The sequence below is a fragment of the Callorhinus ursinus genome, unplaced genomic scaffold, assembly GCF_003265705.2.
Source record: "Callorhinus ursinus isolate GAN/ISIS: 27379988/994484 unplaced genomic scaffold, GSC_fseal_2.0 scaffold13, whole genome shotgun sequence".
NCBI classification, from domain to species: domain Eukaryota; kingdom Metazoa; phylum Chordata; class Mammalia; order Carnivora; family Otariidae; genus Callorhinus; species Callorhinus ursinus.
The window spans coordinates 17937181-17947331 of record NW_027397075.1 but is presented as its reverse complement, the minus strand read 5'-3'; the positions used below and the strand labels follow the sequence as shown (position 1 = coordinate 17947331).

Genomic DNA, 10151 nt, shown 5'->3' with positions numbered 1-10151 from the left:
CCTACACAAAGATAAACTCAAAATGGATGAAAGACCTCAATGTGAGGGCGCCTGGGTGGCTCAGATGGTTGAGCGTCTGCCTTCGGCTCAGGTCATGATCCCAGGGTCCTGGGATTGGGTCCCGCATCGGGCTCCCTGCTCCTTGGGAGCCTGCTTCTCCCTCTGCTTCTCTCTCTCTCTCTCCCTCTCTCTCTCCCTCTCTCTCTCCCTCTGTCTCTCATGAATAAATAAATAAAATCTTAAAAAAAAAAGTGAAATGAAGTCATGAATTCCCTTCAAACATCAGGAGACCTGTCTAGCCCCCGCCGGTCCTGAAAGACGCCACCCAGCGCGGCCTCAGGCTCGAGCCCAAGCACCGGCAGCTGCTACTGCCGCTGATTTGCCCTTTCCCCTCCCCTCCTGGGCGGGTGACCCTCTGACTGCAGAGAGCCGGAAAGGAGCATGTCAACCTTCTCAGGCGGTGGCCTCTTTTAGAAGGAAACGTGAAGCCAGGGCTCTAACCTGCCGCTGTCCGGAGAGGTCCCGGGGAGGTTTTGTGCCCTAACCTGGTGGCCCATCCCGCTGTCTTGGCTGGTCCCGCCTCTGGCTCGATGCCCCCGAAGGGCCCCCGAGGGTCCTGCAGCTGTCAGCTGACGGCTAACGTAGGCTTCCAGTCCTTTCTCCAGCTGCCCGGTGGGCGCCTCGCACTAGCTGTGCATGGTTCATTCACCCCAGGGCTCGGAGCTGTGCAGCAGTGTAGGAAGGTTACATGTTTGCAAATCAGCGTAGTAGGGGCAGAGTGACTTGGAAGCCACTTCACTGTTCAGTTCATCAAACTCCCACTCACTGCGAAACTCTTAACCAGCGACGCAAAACCTTTCTGGAGTTGTGACACCCTGGTGTCACTCACTTTATTTCATCAAACACCCACCCCTATGAAAAATGCCATGAGGCATGTATTTATTTTTAAGATTAAGGTGAATTGAAATTGGAAAATTACCTGAGAGTTTTCTGGCACTCTAGCAAAAAGGAGATTTACCGGAGGCGATTGGAAATCAGAGTTCTACGCAGGGAATACGGTCGTCCCAGAAAGTCCCAGGGGACCTTTCTTCGCCGTCTCCCTCCCAGCGCACGTGTCCTTCCCCCGTGGACATCCCCTCCCCGGGCGCCCCTGCCTCCTTGCTGCCCGCCCCTGTGTCCCCGTGATGCTGAGCAGCACGCACCCGATCCTGTAGGCTGTCCGTGGCTTCGGACAGGCACTAAGGCCTTCTAGTTAGTCGGGTTAACAGTGGTGAGAATCAGTGCCTCCGGGGATATTCGTAATGGAACTAGAGGTAATATCACGCCCAGAGGAAATAAGCTCCGCTGGAATTTCAACGGGTAATGGAAATGGTTGGCGGGGAGCTGAGAGAGGGCTGTGCACTCTGCCTTTGGGTTGTGCGCGTTCTTGCTGCGCAGGCCTTTACTTTGGGACAGTGTCAAAGGCACTGGATGAGGGTTAGGTGCCCCGAATCTGGTTCTGAGTCAACCTGGGCCGGCCAGTATGTACTAAGCATCTGCTGTATGCCTGGCATTGGAGCCTGGGGATGAGACATCCCCAGCGGTGGGCAGAGGGCTCTGGGAAGACGGAAGACCGCTCCAGAGATTTCATGTTTGCCCTGGGCCTTGAGGGATGAGAAGGGCTTGGGCAGACCGAGAGAGTGAGGGAGGGCAGGAGGCGATTGCTAGGGGGGGTGTCCCATCACATGGAGCACCACGAGGGAGGGGGCAGGGCTGGAGCCGAAAAGCAAGAAGGGGGCCAGATTCTGCAGGGCTGTCCACGCCTCACTCAGGAGCGGAAACGGTAGCCTGCACGTCATGTGGAGCCATTAGCCAGAGGCCAAGCCAGATGGAAGTTTCTGGAAGCTGAGCTCCCCCTTGGGTACAGACCTACCTCTTCACTTCCTAGACGTTCAGCTGCCCTCCCTCTATTTATTTAGCTCTTCCTTTCCCTTTTTCTCAAGATCCTTGCCTGGGAAACTAATTATTCTTCTACAGAGAACTGGTGACTTCCTTCTTGCTTATTTCAGCGCAAAGGTTGTTGGGCAAAAACCCATGTTCATGTGTGAATTAGGTCTCTGTTGTAGAGAGAAAGTACTTTGGGAAATGTTTGGGCAATTAGGAGTCCATCTCAAAAACCCTAGAAATGGGCACGCTCTCTGAGCTGGTAGCCCCACTTCCTAGAATTCACCCCAGAGTAAGAGTGCGTGAGTACACAAGGACGTGTCTACAGTGTTGCTGATCTGGCTTATTGTCGTAAAACATTAAGAAGTAACCTAAAAGTCCCCAGAGAAGGGATTAAGTGCAATCAGGAAAGTTATCCATCTAATTGTATTTTAGGAAAATTAACTCATTAAAAATGACAGCATAGATCAACACGTACTGACAACGAGAGAGCGAGAAAGTTGTTCAAGATCTATTCCCTGCAAATAATAGATTGCATCAACTACATGAAATCTTTAATAACGCTCTCTGGAAACCAATATCAGCGCAACGTACATGTCAATTATCCGAGCGCACGGGCAGGACTTGCTGTTGGTCTAATGGATTTTCTTTCTGTCACACCCTGCACCGATCTCCCAGAAAACCCACTGACCCTGTGCTGTCACCCTGGTCTGAGCCGCTGTCCCGCCTGCCCCGGGTCACTGACGTACCCCTCAGCCGCCTCCTGGGGGCTGTCCTCACCCCAAAGACAGCAGACGGAACGATTCATTTACAGGGTGTGGTAGATGGTGTGTCACTTTTCATATCGAAACGCATGGAATGGTGCCACTGAGCACAGAGCCAAATCCTGGGGTGACTTGCGAGGTCCTGTGTGGTCCCGTGTGGTCCGTCTGGGGTCACCGTCCTGCTCGGCCCCTTTGCTCCCTCCCCTACAGCCGCTCTGGCTTCTGCTGGTCCGACCACATGGACGTTCTTGCCCAAGGGCTTTGGACCAGCTGCCCCTTTGCTGAAGGATCCTCCTTCTTGCTCCCCTTGGATCCGCTCAGATGCCACCCGCGGGCTCTGGAGGCCGCCGGGGCTGGTGTCAGCCTGCGGACGTTTATCGGGGAGTGCTCTGGGGTCACATCCCACAGCGGGGAGAGGGAGCAGCCCCCACGAAGCCGTCGGCCAAGCCCAGCGGGAGCCCTGACGCTGGCAGGCCTCTCAGAGCTGTCCTGCGTCAGGGTGCGGGGCCAGGCCATTCCAGCCGATTCCAGGGGTCCTGGGATGACGGTGGCCCTCAGGAAGGGACCAGCCTCCTCAACAGGGAGCCTGGCAGCTGAGGCTGTGCACCGTTGCCCCACAAGCAGCTGGGGGAACGAGGCCATCCATCCCGATGGGGATCACAGCATCCGTCATAACCTATCCCCATGTGCTCAGATACACTCCTTCCTAGAAGTTTGGGGAGCAGCAACCCCAGAATCCCAGGGGGCTCCTCCTGGAGAAAGCTCTAAGAGGAAGGTTCCGGGGAGGAGCTCCAGCCCCTGACATTGCAGACCTTCCATCTGTTCTAGATTCCCCTCCCCCACAAGTGGCACGTCTGCCGGCCCAGGTGGCTTACCTGGTGGGGGGTCCTGGACCCTTCTTTCTGAGGGGTCTGTCCCCGGGCCGCCGTGCGCTCCCCAGCTGGAGCTGCTGTGTTTGTCCATTAGCTGTCAAAGCGGGGCGAGGGAAAACCGAGTCACCCAGATGGGTCGCCCGTGTGCCAGACATGTTCCCTCTTGCCCCACACGGGTAAGAGCGTCCTGCCTTCTCCTGCTGATCCAGGGGCATTTCCACTGCTGACAGGACATCTGCGGGTCCTTAGGCACAAGGAGCCTGGCCCAGCCGGACGGCAGCCCGAGCTCAGTGGGTGCCTGGGTGGAAGCATTTCTTCCTTTGAAATCAGGACCTCTGACCCTGCAGAGCCCGGAGTTACGGAGGCCGGTAGTCCAGATCCCCTGAGCGGGTCATGCAGGGTGGTGGTGAGTGGAGTCGTCCTCATGCCCACCTCTTAGGTCCTAGATTCCCGTCCTCACAATGCCCCCATGGTGAGGCATCACCTCTCCCTCCCCCGACCAGGAGGTCCAGTACGGGTGTCTCGGGCACGGGCCTACTTGGGTGCCTCCTGCGCGGTAGCATGGGCCCCGTGGCCTGGTGCAGCGGTCTGTGGGACCCCGTGCTGGGGGCCTGAACACGGAGCCCTTGGAGGCTGGTGCCCGTTGAGGCCCCGCGTGGAGTGAAGGCAAAGCCATCCCTGGAGTATCTGTCTCATTCTTGCAAAGTTAATTACCAAGACAGAAAAAAAGAAAAAGGGAACGTAGTTAAGTAAAATAGGGCGGTGCCTCCTCACCAGTGAAACCCTTTGCAACCACTAAAACCATGTTTTAGAACATCGTCCGTGCGGTGATGTGAGGAACCTTCTGTACACGAAACCAGCCATACAACTGGACGTTGTAAGTGTCTGTGGGCACTGAATGATATTCAGTCCCTGGTGCTTGTCCGACTCAGGCCCTTTTCCCACACGTCGCGGTGGCTGCATGTTGAAGTCCTCACACTCACTAATCATTTCTGTGTCACACACGTAACGCCGATGTCCCCGTCTGTGGTCTCTTCATTTGCATACAAGTAAGTGTTCAACGTTAAAACATTCAGATCTGGTCATCTTTGCCTCACTGGTTGCTTCTTTTGCTTTATTTTATTTTATTTATTTTTTAAGATTTTATTTATTTATTTGACAGAGAGAGACACAGCGAGAGAGGGAACACAAGCAGGGGGAGTGGGAGAGGGAGAAGCAGGCTTCCCACGGACCGGGGAGCCTGATGTGGGGCTCGACCCCAGGACCCTGGGACCATGACCCGAGCCAAAGGCAGACACTCACCGACGGAGCCACCTGGGCGCCCTGTCCTTCTCTTGCTTTAAAGCCATGAAGATAGTCGTTCTGTTTTCTGCTAGTCTTCTCTAAATAAAATTGAATGGCTACACCTTGCAAGGCAGCTGGGGGGTCCTCTCAAGGGTTGAGCCCAAAGAGAGAACTCAGGGTTTCTTTGCCGGCAGGCTGGGTCAGTGGTGGGCCCACGTGTGGCCTCCGTCCCTCCCTGTGTGGCTATCCCGCTCACATATGCGCTATGCCAACCCTCCTGGTTATTAGCACTTCTTTGGTGGACGCTCTCCCGGGGGCACAAGCATGCAAACCCAGGATCTCTCCACAGCTCGCCCACTCCCCTACGTCCCTCCAAGTGCCTCTACCGCAGACTTCTCTGTCGTCACCTTCAAATGTTTCTCTTTCAAGGCCCTTGACCGAGCCACTCACCGCTACTCGTGAGTCCTTGTTTATTCTAAACCCAGCCACTTCTTGTTTCCCACGAGCTGGATCACATTCACTGCCGGAAGGCCTGGCCATGGAGAGGATCTCCGCCTAGCATTGTCTTTCAAGGTCACCCCTGAATTACACACCAATGTAGCTGGCGTCCATTTTCAGCGTGCTCCCCCATATAGAGCCCAGCCATCCATGGACCGTCTTAGGGTCTTTCCCTCTCTCTTAACTGGTCCTGGCCAGCTCTCCGGAGATGCACGTGGAGCCATGGGAGGGAGCCGAGGCAGAGGGGCTCGGTCAGTAGCGTGGGCGTCTGGCCCACCAGCTGGTTTAGATCACGTGTGCCCTTCTGCCCCTGACTTACCAATTACATTTCATGGCGCACCGTTTTAGGACGGCCTGGCCTGATGATTCTAATGGCTTGGACAGAACCCCGCTCACGATGAGCCATTCTGGCTTGCCTGGCCACGAGTCCGTGGTCTCTGTGAGGGCCTAATAGCAGGCCAGCAGCCTTCTAGAAAGAGATTGCATTCTCTGCTGCAGGTGGCGTGGCCTTGCTCCAGGACGCTGGGGATCTGCACTGTGACTCTCCCACGGGGACATGTCTAGTACCATAGGGCCAGCTGGCTCATATGGCCCAAGCAGTGACACCATTTGCTCCCCAGCCTGGAAGTTCTCCGCGGGGCCCTCTTCTGCCCTTGGCCTGCCTTAAAGTGGCCCGGCTTCCCTGTCACCTGGCACGTGGTTTGGAAGATGCCACCTGTAGATCTCAGAGGCCAGGTGCTGGGCTTGCTTTCTCGTGGTGGGAGGTCCAAGAGTCAGTAACATATCCTTTACTTCGGGGGGATGTCTCAGCATGCCCCAGACCCCCAGACCCCTAAAAATGTTGCTGACATGGCAGGCCTCTGAATCTTCAATGCGTTTCTCCCGTTCTTTGGAGTCACGTGCTATGGAGGTCTCTAACGCACTAGTCACTGCTTGCTCAGCTGGTCTGATGAGCATGATGTCATCAATGCTCAGCCAGTCCAGGTCCCTCGGGGCCGTGTTATGCCAAGAGCAGGAGCATTCACGCAGACCTGGGGCAAGACTGTAAAGGTATATGTTGTCTGCTCCAGATGAATCAACTGTTCTGATCCCCTTTTTGGTAGGGATGGGAGAGAATACACTCACTGGCTCAGTGGCCATATATTATGTGCAATTATGGTAATTTGTTCTAGCGAAGATCACGTCCAGCTCGGCAGCTGCAGATGGGGCTCCTGCCTGGTGGCCCACAGTAATCCGTTGTCATTGGCCAGGGTCCACCTGACTTGCGCTGGGTGCAGACTGGTGATCAACAGAGACATAATGGGGACCACCGGCCCTGTAGCCCTTAGGATCCTCAATTATTTTTGCAGTTACTTTGCATGAATTGCTGTCAAGCCTCCCCCAACTCCCCAGAATGCACTGTTGTTTTTAATTTATTAGCTTGGCCCATGGAGGCAGGTGTGGCACAAGAAAAGCAGTTTCAGGGGCGCCTGGGGGGCTAAGTCGGGAAAGCCTCTGTCTGCGGCTCAGCTCATGATCCTGGGGTCCTGTGATCGAGCCCCGCACGGGGGTCCCTGCTCGGTGGGAAGCCTGCTTCCCTCTCTCCCTCTGCCTGCTGCTCTGCCCACTTGTGCACTCTCCCTCTTGGTCACTCTCCCTCTCAAATAAATAAAATCTTTAAAAACCAATGAACTAGGGGTGCCTGGGTGGCTCAGTTGTTAAGCGTCTGCCTTTGGCTCAGGTCATGATCCCAGGGTCCTGGGGTCGAGTCCCACATCCGGCTCCAGGCTCAGCAGGAAGCCTGCTTCTCCCTCTCCCACTCCCCCTGCTTGTGTTCCCTCTCTCGCTGTGTCTCTCTGTCAAATAAATAAATAAAATCTTTAAAAAAACAAAGCAAAACAATGAACTGTTCTGGCCTCTGTTCCCTGTCAAACAGATAACAAATACTTGAGTATTAACATGTAATAAATACTCCTGTTAGCGACGTCACCGAAGTACATCAAGAGGTGACTCCAATGCTCTCCCTACCAAATCCCAGCTGCCTTTTTTTGCAGAAATCGACAGCTGATCCAAAGTCATATTGAAATCCCAGAATAGTCCAAATCACCACCCCCACCACTAGAAGCACTCTCACGCTTCCTGATTTCCAAACCTACTACAAAGGTACGGGAGTCAAGACAGCTGGTGCTGGTGTAAGGATAGACCTATAGGCTGACGGCCTGTAAGCCAGAGTCCAGAAATACACCCTGACGTATGGTTAATGGATTTTCGAGAAGGGTGCCAAGAATTCAGCAGGGAAAAAATAGTCTTTCCAACAAATGGTATAGGGGACAACTGGACATCCTTACGCAAGGGAATGAAGTGGATGCCCTCTATCAAACCATGTAAAAATGAACTCAAAGCGGATCAAAGACCTAAATGTAAAGAGCTAAACTATAAAACTCATAGAGGAAAACACAGGAGCAAATCTTTAGGAGCCTGCATCAGGCAATGGGTTTTTTTTTAAAGATTTTATTTATTTATTCATGAAAGACACAGAGAGAGAGAGAGAGAGAGGCAGAGAGAGAAGCAGGCTCCCAAGGAGCAGGGAGCTTGATGCGGGACTTGATCCCAGGACCCTGGGATCATGACCTGAGCTGAAGGCAGACACCCAACCATCTGAGCCACCCAGGTGCCCCAGGCAATGGGTTCTTAAATATTCCACCACCAGCACAAGTGACAAAGGAAAAAATAGATATATTGGTGTCATCAAGACTGAAAACTTTCATGCCTCAAAGGATGCCATTAAGAAAGTGAAAAGGCAATGGGAGAAAATATTTACAAATCCTATGGCTGATAAGGGACTTGTATCTAGAACGTATAAGGACCTTTTACAACCTGACGATAAAAACAAAACCCAATTTGAAGATGGGTATAAGTTGGGGCGCCTGGGTGTCTCCGTCGGTCAAGCGTCCAACTCTTGGTTTCAGCTCAGGTCATGATCTCAGGGTGGTGGGATCCTCTGCGTTGGGCATGGAGTCTGCCTAAGATTCTCTCTCTCTCTCTCCCTCTGCCCCTCCCCTCCTGCTCCTGCATGCTCTCTCTAAAATAAAATAAAATTAAAATAAAAGTCTGAATCTTTAAAAGAAACGGGCATAGGCTTGTTTGAGTAGACTTTTCTCCGAAGAAGATATACACATGGCCAATAAGCACATGGAAAGATGCTGAGCATCGTTAGTCATAAGGGAGATGCAAATCGAGACCACAGTGAGGTACCACTTCACCCACTAGGATGGCTCTGAGGGAAACAAGGAATGAAAACAAGTCGGGGAGGATGTGGAGAAGCCAGAACTCTCACACGCTGTTGGTGGGAACGTGAGGGCGAGTAACTGCTTTGGAAAGCAATGTGGCACTTCCTCAAGACGTTAAACGTGGACTTTCCAGATGACCCAGAGATTCTGCTCCTACATGTGCACCCGGGAGAACCGAAAGCCTGTGCTTAAGAAAAAATGTATACATAAGTATGCATAGCAGCATTACTCCTAATACCCAAATGTGGAGACAACCCAGATGTCCATCAACTGGCAAATGGATAAACGAGATCCATATGATGGAAGAGTCTTCAGCTATCAAAGGGGACGGATATATACTACACGTGGGTGAGTGAACCTCGAAAGCATGCTCCGTGGAAGCAGCCAGACACGAAGGCCCCGCATGTGTGACCCGTGTGTGTGTAATGTACAGAACAGACGCTTTACAGGGAAAGTAGCCTGGCAGTCGCTGGGGGATGGGAGGGGTGGGCGACTCTTCACGGGCTCAAGTTCTTTCTTAAAGTGATGAACACGTTGTAAAATTATACAGTGGTGATGGTGGCCAACTCTAAATACGCTAAACCCCATGAATCGTACACCTCTAAAAGGATGAATTTTATGGCATAGGAATTACATCTAAATAAAACTTTTTTTAAAAGGTGAATGACACAATGAGCTGTCTCTTGAACTAAGTGGAGGCAGGACTCGTTGCAAACCCCAGGGGGACAGGGACCCCCAGGGTCCCAGAGCAGCCTCCTGCACCACGTCTGTCCTGCTCAGGGCGCAGGCCCTCAGGCCCCTGAGCCCCTGGCGCGGTGCCTGTCATCGCAGCAGGTCCCTAAACGGCGGTCAGAGCCCGAGGCGGCCAGCAGCCTTCAAACAGCCCACCTGGAGGCTCTCCGTCCCTGGCCCTAATGTCTCCTCCACCTGCCGGTCTCGGCCCCCTTCTCCGCCACCACAGGACACCCTGTTCCTGCAGGCTGTATATCCCCCACTGAATCACAAAGGGCAACCCCTTCACCAAATCTGGTGGATCAAAAACACCACCGGGGTGATTGTTGTTTTTTTTTTTTTGTTTTGTTTTGTTTTCTTTAAGGCGGATTCCTGAGGCTCAGCCCAGTGAAATTCTGAGTCAGTAGGTCTGGCTGGGTGTGGGATTCATGAAGCTCCCCCAGGTGATTCTCATGATCAGCTAGATCTGGGCACCTTTGAGACACTCCGTTCACCCTCCCACCCAGGGCTACAGCACTCCTGCCAAGCGGTTGACTCAGCCTTTCCAAGGAGCGTTCCCTGGCTCGCCTCGCCCGAGTGGGCTGCCCCACCCACGGGCTCATCCTCGCCTTCCTTAGTGAGCGTCCGGGACCGCCACCACCTGCGTGGCCCATCAACCCCCCTCCCCCAACTAGACTAAAAGCTCTTTGAAGAAGGGGACTGTGTGTTCTTCATTGTTTTATGCCCAACGCCTGACTCATGGTAAGGGCTCAATATATTTGTGGAAGGAAGGAAGGAAGGAAGGAAGGAAGGAAGGAAGGAAGGAAGGA

The 10151-nt window shown here is 53.5% G+C and overlaps 1 long non-coding RNA gene across 1 annotated transcript in view; it reads right to left on the bottom strand.

Annotated features, from left to right (window-relative positions):
• The window catches only part of LOC141374058 (uncharacterized), a 19312-nt gene that overhangs the window by 5638 nt on the left and 3523 nt on the right, over positions 1–10151 (bottom strand). The gene's annotated exons all lie outside the window — the stretch shown is intronic.